General features: G+C 42.2%; 2 protein-coding genes across 2 annotated transcripts in view; one reads left to right on the top strand and one right to left on the bottom strand.

Moving 5' to 3' along the window:
* The window catches only part of snx19a (sorting nexin 19a), an 86571-nt gene that overhangs the window by 10078 nt on the left and 63262 nt on the right, over positions 1 to 13231 (top strand). The window contains exon 5 of the mRNA XM_079355527.1: positions 6091 to 6143. The gene's annotated coding sequence lies outside the window, so the exon portion shown is untranslated. The remainder of the gene's footprint in view (positions 1 to 6090; positions 6144 to 13231) is intronic.
* The window catches only part of LOC306831423 (carotenoid-cleaving dioxygenase, mitochondrial-like), an 86657-nt gene that overhangs the window by 19991 nt on the left and 53435 nt on the right, over positions 1 to 13231 (bottom strand). The gene's annotated exons all lie outside the window — the stretch shown is intronic.

Genomic DNA, 13231 nt, shown 5'->3' with positions numbered 1-13231 from the left:
GGGATTGCATGAAGCAGACAGGTTTATTGACTGATATGTTATCTGATTATTGGAAAGAGAGCTGCTTTCACTGTAGTTGAAGAGGGTTTACAAGGGTCTTACAAGCCTGATCATTTTGGGCTCTGTGGGGGCCTCACTGTGTCAGTCCCAGTAACCCGGTGTTTGCTTCTTAGAAATCTGGCTATTGACCAGAGAACGGAACCAAAATAAACAACACACTGAGAGGGATTAAGAGTGTCTGAGAGCTTCTAAAATTACAGCCCTCAGAACATATCCAGATGTTGCTGTCCTGATCCTCCTCAGGTAACACACGTGACGGAGCCGTAGAGTGTGGAGTGGCCCCTGCAGAGCCCCTCCCTGGGTGAACCTCTTCACCTCATCCTTGACTCCAGCTGCTGTGAGAGGGCGGAGCAGAGCATCTCTGCATTTTCTGCTGATCACATACTGAGCGGCTGAATACTGAGATTATTAATCATAACACACTTAGATGTTCATCAGCATGCGTCATTCTGCAGTTATGCTTTCTTTGAGGGAAGTCTAGAACCGCTGGTAAACCCAGTAAAGTCTATACAACTTCAAACTGGCATGAAAGTAAAACCAAAGTCTACTGCAGGGTCACAAACTTCTGTCAGGTCAGCATTATAAACGTTATGAAACCAAACAGATATTCTCTATACACAGAATCTAATCAGAAACAGGGGTGTGCGTTAAAAGTATATTATTACCTGAACCGGAATAACATTCAACCCTGATGATAACACGGATTTTATACCGTCATAATCGTCATAACATAAGGTTTGTTGTATTTGACACACGATGTAACACCGATTGCTCAGCCCATCAGGCACCACAGCAGATAAATCAAAGTAGCATTAAAGAGTGACGGACAATGGCTCAGATCGTGTCCCCTGCTCTTCTGCAATGCTTCTCTCTGAAGCTCACAGCAGAGCCAGCGATCTCACATGCTCACTGACCAAAGGGCACAGCCTCCTCCTCGTGTCAGAGCGGTTGTCAGTGTTTACAATGAAGGTGAATTCAGGCAGAGCATTTAGGTAAATATGTATTCTGTATATACGTTTATATCAAAACTAAGTGGATGTGCTCTCTTGCTGTAGCGTGTCTCTTTCTCTCTGTCTGGAGTTTTAACATAGGCTTTGTGCTGAAATAGCTTGATTCGGTGTCACTTGAGCTCGGTGCAGCACAGATTTAACAGCTCAATCTGCTGAACATGTGTTTTGTCTGATGTCTTGGGTGTCTTAAATCCAACATAGCTTAATCAAAAGAAGAAGAAGCGATGGCGGTGACTCGTGGTCAACCGCAGACAAACCCTGGAGAACTTCTCAGATGTTTCCTTCACTTTTTGGTTTGGAGCATTTTCCAGTAAAAACTGCCCACTGTATGCTCCACATGCTGAAGAGCCTATTTTCACACTTTAACACTGTCTTGAGTTATCTGGCTATTTATGGAGAAAGCTAAACTGCTGTCTTTGTATCAGTGTTGTGTTGTTGTTTGTGTTTGATTGACAGCACTTGGCATCCTTAAATCGTGCTAGGCTGCAGAGAGACACTGCAAACAACACACTGTAAACGTGTAAGATCTATTGACATGTTTAGTTAGATCTTGTTTATACATGATGAAATGCTCTCTCCGTATCTTTGTGTTTTCTCCTCATCTTGCAGCTCATTGGGACATGTCTGGGTCTCGTACCTTTTCTCTGAATCTGCAGCCGATTCTTCTCATGCTCAACCATCACATTGGTGCGTTGATTTAAATGAATTTCAAACTTTTTCTAATCTAATCAGATATTCAATGTACTGTCATGAGTTTGGGGTATGGAGACATAGACATAGAAAGTATAGAAAGTCCCCTTCAGGACTAACGACAGCCCCTTTCACATAATTTAATACTTGATCTTCTTTCCATTATCTTCTTTTTATGTCTGATATAAAGGCAACAACTGTCACGATAGCACTGGAGGCTGCTGCTTCGTCTGCCATCTTGGATAAGTTCAAACATTTCACTCTGATTTCTGCAGTCATTTTAATGTCATTGTCCTACCCTCCAGAGAACCCCTCCCCTTCCTGAAACTATCCGATGTGCATGCAGGAAAGGAGTTCAGAATAGCTGTGCTGAATTTTCATCTAATATCAGCATGAATATAGAATGTCGATGTGTCCGATACTCACATCCATATACCTACAAACCTTTTGACAGTCGCTCAGCCTCTGGTGTTTTTTAAACTTACTAACAAAGCATTAGCATGCTAACATGATCAACATGAACCCTGCTTCATGACACTGTGAACACTACGAGTGTTTAAAGCTAACGATTGAAGCATTTAGCACATTTATGTCCTCTCACTTTGTTCCACCCTGTTCTTCTTCTGTTTCAATTGTTCACTGTCCCTCTTTTTTTAAATTCAGTAATAATGAATGCAATACTATTACGTCTCGTTTGTATTTAATTATTTATTTTACAAATATCAACATTTATAAATTAGATTTGGTAAGAGGTATCTTACAATAATTGTGTATGAAGTAGTTGCGACCTAAAGTCTCAAAGGCCACAATTATGAAAATGGCAGATTGAAGAGTACCAGAAGTTTCCGTGAACAGGGCCACATGGTGCCTGATCATTTACCTCTCACACTGTTCAGACATAATTGGTTGCAGCTGTTTCTCCCTCTGCAGAAGATAGGTGCCTCTCGTTTGCAGCATCGGACTTGTCAGCTGAATGAATTGTGATGGATAAAAAAAAAAATCTCAGCGTTTGTGTCTTTATCATCTCACAGAGATATAATCGTCGGAAATACGTTCTGCTTTTCACACTAATGTAAACAGTCACTCGCACTTATGCAAGCTGTACCTGACTGGCAGTAAATGGAACAGAGATGGGCCACCTGGTTCCTGTGTGTTTCAGAAAGCTTTACTTTTAGGGCGAGCCTCACTACTTAGTTAAACAAAAGGGCCTCCATGTTGGTCCTCTAGACAAACACACTTTCCTGAGAAAACACGGACACAGTTACACTTTAACCTGCCCAGGGAGGCCACAGCTACATCCTCCCGGACAGTTTGGGTCAAACTGGACCACAGTTCAGACCTGCAGCGAGAATCATGCGCTGCACGTGAAACCATGCTTGCCTATCAAACAATGGAGCCTTTGACGGTCATACCCCCCCCCCCCCCCCCCCCCCCCCCCCCCCCCCCCCACCCCCCCCCCCCCCCCCCCCTTCCCTCATCCACAGTACAGTCAGAGCACTGTCTCTCCGGGGCTTGGGTGTCACTCCACATCTCTGCTGTGTTGCCCTGGAGCTGACCAGCTGCCTTCGAGGCTTTGGGATGTGAGAGCAGCAGCACAGAGGAGCTACAGTCAAAGTTCAGACCAGATTAGCCCAGAAAAGGGGGCCAGCAGCCCGGCCCAGCTGAGTCCAGGCTATTCCTGCATAAATAACTTGATAAGCTTGGCCACTTGAGAGGAGGTTGAACTGGTCCTTTTTAGTCTGACCCTCCCTGGATAATCTGAGCTCAGGTCTGGCCCCTTGGTCCAACACAGGGAGACTTGGAACTTTGGCTTTGGCTGCTCTGTGGGTGCTGCTAGTTTTACTTTGTTTATGCAGCAACTTCATGACTTTTCTTTGTCTCATGGTGAAGAGTCATTTCTAAACTTTTCAATCATATATTCTGTGCGTTTTAGAAAACAATATATTTACATAACATCCTGACACACATCAGTTGGAAATTACAGTTACATGAGTTTTTTTTTTTTTTTTTTTTTACAACAGTGTTGTCGACTGCTACTCATTAGAACAAAACTTTAGCCTCTACATGTGTGCATTACAGGTGCTGACTGCTATGTTTAGATCAGACTGAGTCCATACAGTTATCACATGTTTTTCTTCACTATCTCTGTGCACGATGGACACAAAGTGAGAGGAGAAAGCGTACAGTTTATCACTATACCTATATCACTAGATAAACACAAGGTTTGACCGGTTATACAAGACGGCAAGAATATTGTTTCTTTAATTTTACCTTGATGCCTCCGTGACTGTCAAGATTTACTGTATGTACATGAATGGGTAAGATAAAGATAAAATCTTTAACATTTCAAACAATGAATAAAGAATTCTTATCTCCCCGATAGATGATGAACATAAATACAGCCAATGAGTGTTATCTGATGGTGTAGTTATGCAGGGCTGCCACCTCCCCCCCGGCACAGCGTCAGTCATGTAAACACACAGCGCTCTGGAGGAATGCTGGACTCTTTGACCCCCCCTGCCCCGAGTGCTGTTACAGTGCATTGAGTTCAACCCGCCCCATGCTGCGCCTCCCCCAAACTCCGCCTCACCCTATCCCAGCCTGAGGCCCCACAGGGTGGAAAAAAAAACACCTCCCTCACCCAACACAACGGCTTCCTCACATACATGCACATATGCAAACATGAACAGACGCGCACATACCTCACACACACACACACACACACACACACGCACATCAAGACAGACAAGTGTACTCCCTTTCTTTAACCCTACCCCACCCCCCCAGCTGTCAGAGGTGTAAGTTCTTGTAGTTTCGACAGCCTTGTCTTTTGAAATGTTCTTACTAGGCATTTGAACTTACCTCCTCCTTATTCAGTTATCCTCTTGCAAAGAGTGAAAAAAATCATGCAAACTGTAAAAATACAATTTGGAAACTTCTTCGACTTTTCACTAAAAATCCAGAATTTCATTCTCTAAGCTTGACAGCTCCGTATCTCTTTTATGAACAACAAACACACAAGTTAATAAAAGGCAGGGCCACTCTATAGTTTCCTGAAAAGAAAGGTTCTGCGACTAAACTAATCATCCCACATACAGTACATGTTTGGAAAGGTAAAGTATCTGTAATGTCAGGCAGACACTGCCCTCTGCTGGAGAGCTAACATAGAAGAAATGACAGGTGGACTTAGAAAAGATGTTGGTTTTATTGAGTCGCATGCCGAGTAATGAGGAACACAGGCAGATAGACTGAAATCCAGGGCTGCTAGAATTTATCTGTGAGCTTTAATAGTGCCAGCTGTAAGCCCATTAAATGGATGTAATTATTGATTGCAGAAAAGAAAAAAGTAAACACTGGTGATTAACACTCACACTCACTGTTTTACCTCATCTCAATAAACACAAGGGGCCTCTCACATGGGTGCAAGTGTCATACACACACATGCATGTGCATGGACAAACATGCACTCACAGAGACACAATCACAGTTAGCCGTTGTCTGAGGAAACGAGGAGCTGTCTGGTGCCATAGCAACCAATGCGGATATCCCACCCTGCTCGAGTGATGAGAAAAAAAAAGCAGAAGTGGCAATGACAGATTGACAAGACCTTAATGAGATACTACACAGAGATATGAACAAAATCTGTCTGTCTGTCTGTCTGTCTGTCTGTCTGTCTGTCTGTCTGTCTGTCTGTCTGTCTGTCTGTCTGTCTGTCTGTCTGTCTGTCTGTCTGTCTGTCTGTCTGTCTGTCTGTCTGTCTGTCTGCTCGTCTGGCAGTTTGTCACGGTGAGACTAAATGGGGAATTGGAGGCATCAAACTGTGAAGACAGCGACATCAGAGAGTTTGAAAAAAAACAAAAACCAATATAAGAAATAGAATCGCCGAGTGTGGGTGAAAAAAAAAGGGGAGTGAGCACAAACTGATGGGTTTGGAGAAATGAAACAAGGCAAGAAGAAAAAGCCTCAGACTACTCTCTGGGGTACATTTTTCCGTTACGAGCCTGAAAACAGAGAAGCTGCCGCAGTCTGCACCAGCCTGCCTTTCACCAGCGTGACTCCCGTTTGAACTGCAATCTCATATGTAATACTATTATTCTGGCCCATATACCAGATTACATAACATGCCAAGCCAAACCCTGACCTCAATCTGCTAAACAGCTACACTTGCTGTGATACAAATATTAGACTTCATATCTGCTCCGAAGCATGTGGAGCACCACTGCAGAAATAGTCAGTTATGAAGCATTGTTGTTGTGAGGCAGTGTTTGATGAACTGGCCAGCTTAGTGTTGCACGGATGCTGCATTCATTACTGTTTTCGCCTCCCTTAGGTGGCTGGATGAAATTTTGTATTGCATGGAAAGAAGACATCGTGTTCTAACCGGTAAGTCGGGACTTTGAGCATTAATTCCCGCAGCTGGCCTGCAGGTGGAAGTCACACCCACTGCAGTGTGTGCTCTAGACACAGTGTGATAGCACCAAAACCCCCCAAATCTCCAGTCCCATTTTTAACAGTTGTTGCTGCCAGGTTTGGTGTGATGTGACAAAGGGACAGTTTGTTGAGACCCGCGCCACCTTTATACGAGTCTGTGTGAGTGAGCATCTTTGTGTTTATTTTTTTTTCTCAGTGTTGTTGAAGCTATTTATGTCAGTAGTGTACAGCAGAGTGACTCACAACGCTGGCATGACCTATTTATTTGTATTTATTTTCACCACGGTGTCATCGTGAGGTCTCTGTGTCTCTGTGCAACGCTGGCCCACTGTCGAGCCTCGATGTACTGCCCTGAAGTGTGTCTGGAGAGAGTCTGTGCAGTCTGAGAGGAACGAACGAGACTTCAGCGAGGCCACGACTTTGACTTATCTTAAAAGAGTGTATTCGATTTAAACATGTCTCTCTTCCTATTATGGACTGGTATGACCCCTCGCCTGTGATCATCATAAGGCAGATAAACCCTCAGAGTAAGCTTAAATGAACAGCTTTTCAAAATCCCTTTTTCCTTAAAATACTTTATCCTCAGATGGCCTAGTTTTACCGTTTTGATGATTCTTGTTGTACACGACACATTCTGCTTAATACAGCACAAACACAAACGAGGCACACATCCTTTAGCCTTCGCTTGCACTTGACTAACTGACTGAAAATCAAGGGTAGTGAAAGACATCCACTTGCTCCACTGTCCCCATTCTGCCTCTCTGTTACCTGGGATGGCCCCTACTTTCTCCTCCTCCTCCTCCTCCTCTTCCTCCTCCTCCTCCTCCTCCTCCTCTTTTACAAGCGCAGTCCCACCTGATGCACACATCTGCTTGCCCACTCATCTACGCCACAGTATTGGTTGGTGATTGGTGGGGGTGGAGTGGGGTCCGAGTGCCAGCCAATCGCACGGCTAATCGTGACGGCGTTGGAGTGATTTGACACATGTGCTTAACCAATCAGAGAGCACTGCAGCAAAGAAAGCAGTCGTAAGAAAAAAAGAGTTGTAAAAAAAATAAAAAAGAGTAAGTGCAGTAAGATTATATTCAAAGAGGGAATTTTCTGTGTGTGCTGTACTTCTGCATTTTAAAAAGTCACAGTGTTCAGTATTTGGCTTTAGTAACATTTCAGTCTCGTGACAGAAACTCAACATTTCTGTATTACAGTAGAAATGATTCTCCTTGTATACATGTAATTACTTTTACACTGTGATTAAAATCAGGCCTACCATCAGCAACAACTCTCCTACCAACTCAGGTCACTGATGTGGTAGATGACCTTGGTTGCCTGCAGGGTATTCTTCCTTTTGATTTCAAGGGAGGACAAAGGAAGACAAATTCAAGAGGGGATCGTTCGTCTCTCCCCCACTTATTCACTTTTTCATTTCCATCTCCTTTGTCTATAATCTGACTGTTGTCCCTCAACTCACCTTGATCTTACAAAGAATCATCTGATTGTCTTGCACAACAAACACGAATGACACCCACATGCTCATTCAAGTCAGTCTGACAGCAATCTGGGCTTTTATTGAGGAGAGGAAGAGGAGCAGATTGGTAGAAGTGCTGAGAAAGAGGTCCATCTTTTTCTGCTGTATAATTGACCCATCCTATCCCAGCCTATGTCTTTGTTGGACACTGTGTGGCAGTGCTGTGTTCACTGCTGCAAACTTAATGCTAGCCAGACAGCAGCAGACGGCTAACAGAGGAGCTCTCTATCAGTGTACGTAGATGTCACTTTTCCCCCCGGGCTGATGTTCCTGTGCAGTGTAACGCATAGATGAGAGTGTGAGCTTCAATGAGTCGCTGCACAGCTTTACCATGTACTGCACCAGATGGACACATGTTTATGACTTGTTATCAAGAGCACTGTCTATGTTAGAGGTTTTTTTTTTTTTTTTTTTTTTTTTTTTTGGGGGGGGGGGATTTGGCACTACATAAAAGAATAATAATAGACTGATCAGTTTATAGCCAATAATTCAATTCTAAAATTTAAATCAAACTCAAATAACCTTCAGATTTGGTCACAGACGATGCTTACCCCGTTGACAGACACATTTCAGTTGTCAATGTGCATAAAAGGAGCAATATGTAATTCAAAGCTTACCCCACAGCCGTTTTGGACCCCCCCTCAGACTACAAGCGATGAGACCAGTTATCACGGCAAACCAACAGGTGCGGCAGCGAGGAAAGCAGGCAAGCAAACTGCTTTAGAGTCATTTACTCCTATACCAGTATTAGCCCTGTTTGGCACAATCCGTCCATCCATGAGAAATATTAAAGATACCGTCTGCACAAAATGCTGTAACAGGCTCCTTATAAAGCATATTCTTTGTGTTCCTTGAAGCTACAAGACATTGTGATGTCACACCTCAGTGTTTGAAAAAAAGGCCAAAATTTGAGTTACCGAAACAAAACAGTTTGTTGAACATCCTCGTTTCAGCTTTATTTAGATTGAAGTTTGAAAAAGTGATTCATGAATGCCGCTTATGTTGGAGTCTCATTGAGGAGGGAGGCTGCACACCACTGTCTGTCTGCCCACTGTCTGCATGTGTCCCTCCCCTGCAGCATCACAGCCTTAGTTCATGACTCACACTGGGATGTGCGAGTGTGTGCGTGTGTGTGTGTGTGTCTTTTTTTCGGTTGTACGTCTCTGTTCTGGAAACGCTAAGCAGCGTTCTGTATTGTGAAGACTTGGATGGGTCTGTGTCTCTCGTCCTCATCACTGCACAAGACTACGACGGGGAGTGTGATAGATTCTTCCTGATTGTGTGTGTGTGTGTGTGTGTGTGTGTGTGTGTGTGTGTGTGTGTGTGTGTGTGTGTGTGTGTGTGTGTGTTGGAGTTCATGTGGTTGTGGTCAGGGATGTGATTCATGCTTACCACGAGTGAAAGTGCAATGTGAGTCATCAGACGGACACAATAGTTCAGGAAACCGCAGCAGTGTCTACACACCCTTAGGGTGTAAGCACACACAAACACACAGATCCAAAAATCTGTTCCTTGATTGATGAAATTCGGGTATTTTTCCTGCTCATAATGTCTTTGCACTGTTCTGAATCACGTCCCCGGTGGTTCTAGAAAGACACACCTCGATGACTTTTCTGATTCATCGCTTTCAAAGGAAAGCGGAAGAGTCAGTGTCGAGTCATTTCTCTAAACTAGTGACCCACAGTTGAAGAAGAGGACAGTGACACTAATCAGCTGTTTGAGTCGTGTCTTTATTATGAAAAACAACATGTATAAAAAGGTTAATATCCCAATATATACTGTATGTACCTCGCTTTTTGTACCGGTAACCCCATCAAGCAAACAGCATGAAAGTTAAATACCCAATATTTCATAATACAACCATTGTTGGAGTTGAAACGATTTGATCACATTTAATAGAAGCCTCTAATAGACTGAATATGTTGTCCTTTTTTTCTTTAATATTCAGAATGAGTTAAAGATGACATCGTCTCTTAACACTGTGCCTGCTCTACGACGGCTTGATGGTTAAAACATCTTCCTATCAAACATTTTGGACTTCTGCCTGTTAATAGATGATAGTTAATACATGTTTTGTTTTTTATAGAAGCTGACGCTAAAACTTGGTGGAATACAAACAATATCATGTTTTTACCTGTTCAGTTAGCTCCAAGTTAAAAGAGAGACACCGCCGTTTGTAGACACAACGTTTGACAGGGTGACGTTGGATTTCGTTTGTCAGTGTGCTGAGTCAAACACAGACGTCCCTCAGTCCAGTTACACCACTTTCAATCAAATCTTCTTATCAGGTGTTTGTAAACAGAGTAAAGCAAATAAGCCGTTAAGCTAGCTTTAAAGATCAGAGTAATCCAGCTGACACCATGTTCAGATTGACTTTACAGTTAAATGGATAGAAAACGTGAGAGTGAATACTATCATATGAACCAAACACTCCAACTCATCTGACATCGGAGATAATGTGAACGCTGATATTTCATGTCGGCCTGTGATTATCCTCACCTGCTGGTGACCCGGAACCTGCAGAACACTCAAAGCAAGACGCATTGTTTACTCTCTTGTTTTATATGTTTTCAACTTTGAATTCAAGCTGAACAGTCCTGCTGTTTGTTCCTGTCAGAATGAGTAGCACAACAGGTCATCCATCAATCAAGCCACGAATTCATTAAAGCTGCCTACTTCACCCAAAACTACTCACCAAACTTACAGGACCACAAAAGACTTTTAAATGAGCCAGCTGTCTCATGAAATACACAATCAACCCATCTTCCTAAAAGCAATCGTTGTGTCGTTTTAGAGTACTTATAATATAATATATACAAATTGAAAAAAACTAACTACAACAGTCTAAATGTGGACTATATTTTAAAAAAAGCATTTAACTTTTCTGCTAGCAAGACCCTTTCTTTTTTTTTTAGCCCTACACGTACATGTTCTTCTGCCGGCAACGTGGAAGATCACAAAATCAATTAAAGTCATTTCTTAACCTCCAAACTAAATAAAATAAAGTTGAAGAAAACTGGCATCATGCCCCCGACAGACTGCTGAAAGGAAAAGCTATTAACACAGATGATAGGGCAACCAAGAAATCCTGCAGTGTGGCTGGTGGAAAAAAAGAAAAGATGATTTATGGTTGACTGTCATCTGGGAGCACCTGCACAACCAGCGATCAAGATGACCAATTACCTGTCTGATAATGCATCTGCTTTCATACTATACACGCTCAGACACACACACACACACACACACACACACACACACACACACACACACACGCACACACACACACACACGCAAGGAACACAAATTTATAATCCATCTGAAAGATTCCCCTTCTGATCTGCTACAACTACTGTATTCCTGATTATTATAGTCCATATATTCAGAGCAAAAAATAATATATCAGATGAATGCTACATATATCAATATTTGATAATAAAAAAAACACGACGCAGGGATCTTTATGACAGTTTATTTTGTAAGCGTCGTACATTTATTGTCACTAGTTTCAAAAGTGAATTTCCACTTATTTTCGAGTCTGTGTTTTCAGATTAATTGCTGCCATCTCGTTGATTTAGCTCATAGCTTGTCCTTTCCCTCCTCTGCATCAGACATGTGTAACAGTCTGGTAATGTGTGTGTGTGTAATATTTGGCCTTTTCCAAACCAGAGTGCCCTGCTATTTGTTTATTGAAGTGTCTCATCGACGCAGCTTCCAGAGAGAGATGCCCAAAATGAAAAGGGATACCTTGTTGTAAGTGAAAGGCGCGACCACAGACTGCAGACACTTAGTGGAGGCTGTGTGTGTGACGTCACCGCCTGCTGTCTGAGGAGGAGGAGGATCAAGCCTTCATTTGGGTTAACCCAAAGAGGCAGTCTGCTGTGACAAGAGCACAGAGATGCCTAATTAAAAAATCAGAGCAGATGCTCATTCCCATCTTAAAAAAATATTTAGCTGATACCTGATTCCAATACTGTTTTATTATTATTATTATTATTATTATTATTATTAATTGTTGTTTTATTATTCTTGGTATTAATTCCTCTGTCTGAGCCAAGAGCCAAGCCAATGTAAAAGTAAGTTGAAAGTACTTTAAAAGAAAAACAATGAAAAATCTCATTTGAAAACATAGACAATATTATCTTCAAATGATCTAAATTGAATAAAGCATTTAAGAAAGAATCAATTCTAAATGAATAACTTTAAAGATAAATGTTTTTTTTTATCATTTTATTTAGCTCGTATTTATTTCTCACGTGAGCTACCAAGGCGAGCATGACATTCTTAAGGTGATGAATGCACTTTTGGGCTTTTTGTGCCTTTATTATAAAGACAGTGGACAGAGTTGAAAATTAGTGAGAGAGAGAGAGAGAGAAGGAGTGGGGAACAATGTGTGAGGAAGTAGCCACAGATTGGACTTGAACCCAGGCCGCCACGCGCCAACAAACCACTACGTTACTGCAGACAAACAGAAATGTGTAGGCTTAAGCAGTGCAGACCACATCAGTCAGTGAAAGGCTCATATCTACAGATAACGGCTATCACTAAAACTCAACATCAGTTAAAAACAGCGTCTGACTGTGCGAGGGTCAGAGGCCGGTCACACTCCAATTCTTCTCAAGATTTAGTTGAGACTGATGCCACTTCCTACAATAACAAACTCGACCCCTCGGGTCAAAACGGTTGATTATTTCTGGAGAGTCGTGAGCTCTAAATCTACTGGCACCAGTTCATTGTCGTACGAGGTGATTAACAGCAGGCTGCTGAAACTATCCTGAGTGTGTTTATCATTTTTCACAGCAAGGATTCACAGTCAGTGATTTATTTGACAGCCACGTTTGGCGCGATAAAAAGTCAGTCAGAGTAGCTTTGAACATATAAACAGGATGTACGTTCATAAAGAGTAACCTTGCATGAGGGCTTAACAGAAAACAGAGCGCCTCTCCTGTGAGCTTTTTTTTGCATAAAATGTTGCACATCTCGTATTCTCTTTAATGCATTTATGAAGATATAGAAGCTATTTGATCTTCCTGTGGATTTGTTGTGCTCTCATCGAGGATCATTTGATCATGTGCAGCTCAATCAAACTCTTCATTCATCATCACCCGGCAGAGTTATTTAAATAATGAATTTGTTTATTAATGGACATTCTGCCTTTTGTGATAGCAGAAACAAAAGAGAGACAGGAGGACTGGGAGAGTTAGAGCAATGCTATCAGGTGAGAGCTGTCCGGGCACTCTGCTGCTCCGACCTTTCACCTGTAGCCATGATGTCATGTCATATATGATGAGCATTTTTAATATATTGTCCTTTTAACATTTTCCTTTGATCAGCAGGTCCTACCAGGTTTTCAAAATTCACTGAAGACGATCGTTTTTTGACTCATAGACTCGATTTGCTCTGGTATGTTTTAGTATCGTTGTGCTCTCTTTTCCAAATTGTGACTAATTGGTTGAAATTTGATTTCACAAGCCCACTTGTTGATTCTTACATATAGTCAAAACAATCCCTTCTCATT

The sequence above is a fragment of the Symphodus melops genome (genome assembly GCF_947650265.1).
Source record: "Symphodus melops genome assembly, chromosome: 11".
Taxonomy (NCBI): domain Eukaryota; kingdom Metazoa; phylum Chordata; class Actinopteri; order Labriformes; family Labridae; genus Symphodus; species Symphodus melops.
This window is presented reverse-complemented; position numbering and strand designations above follow the sequence as displayed.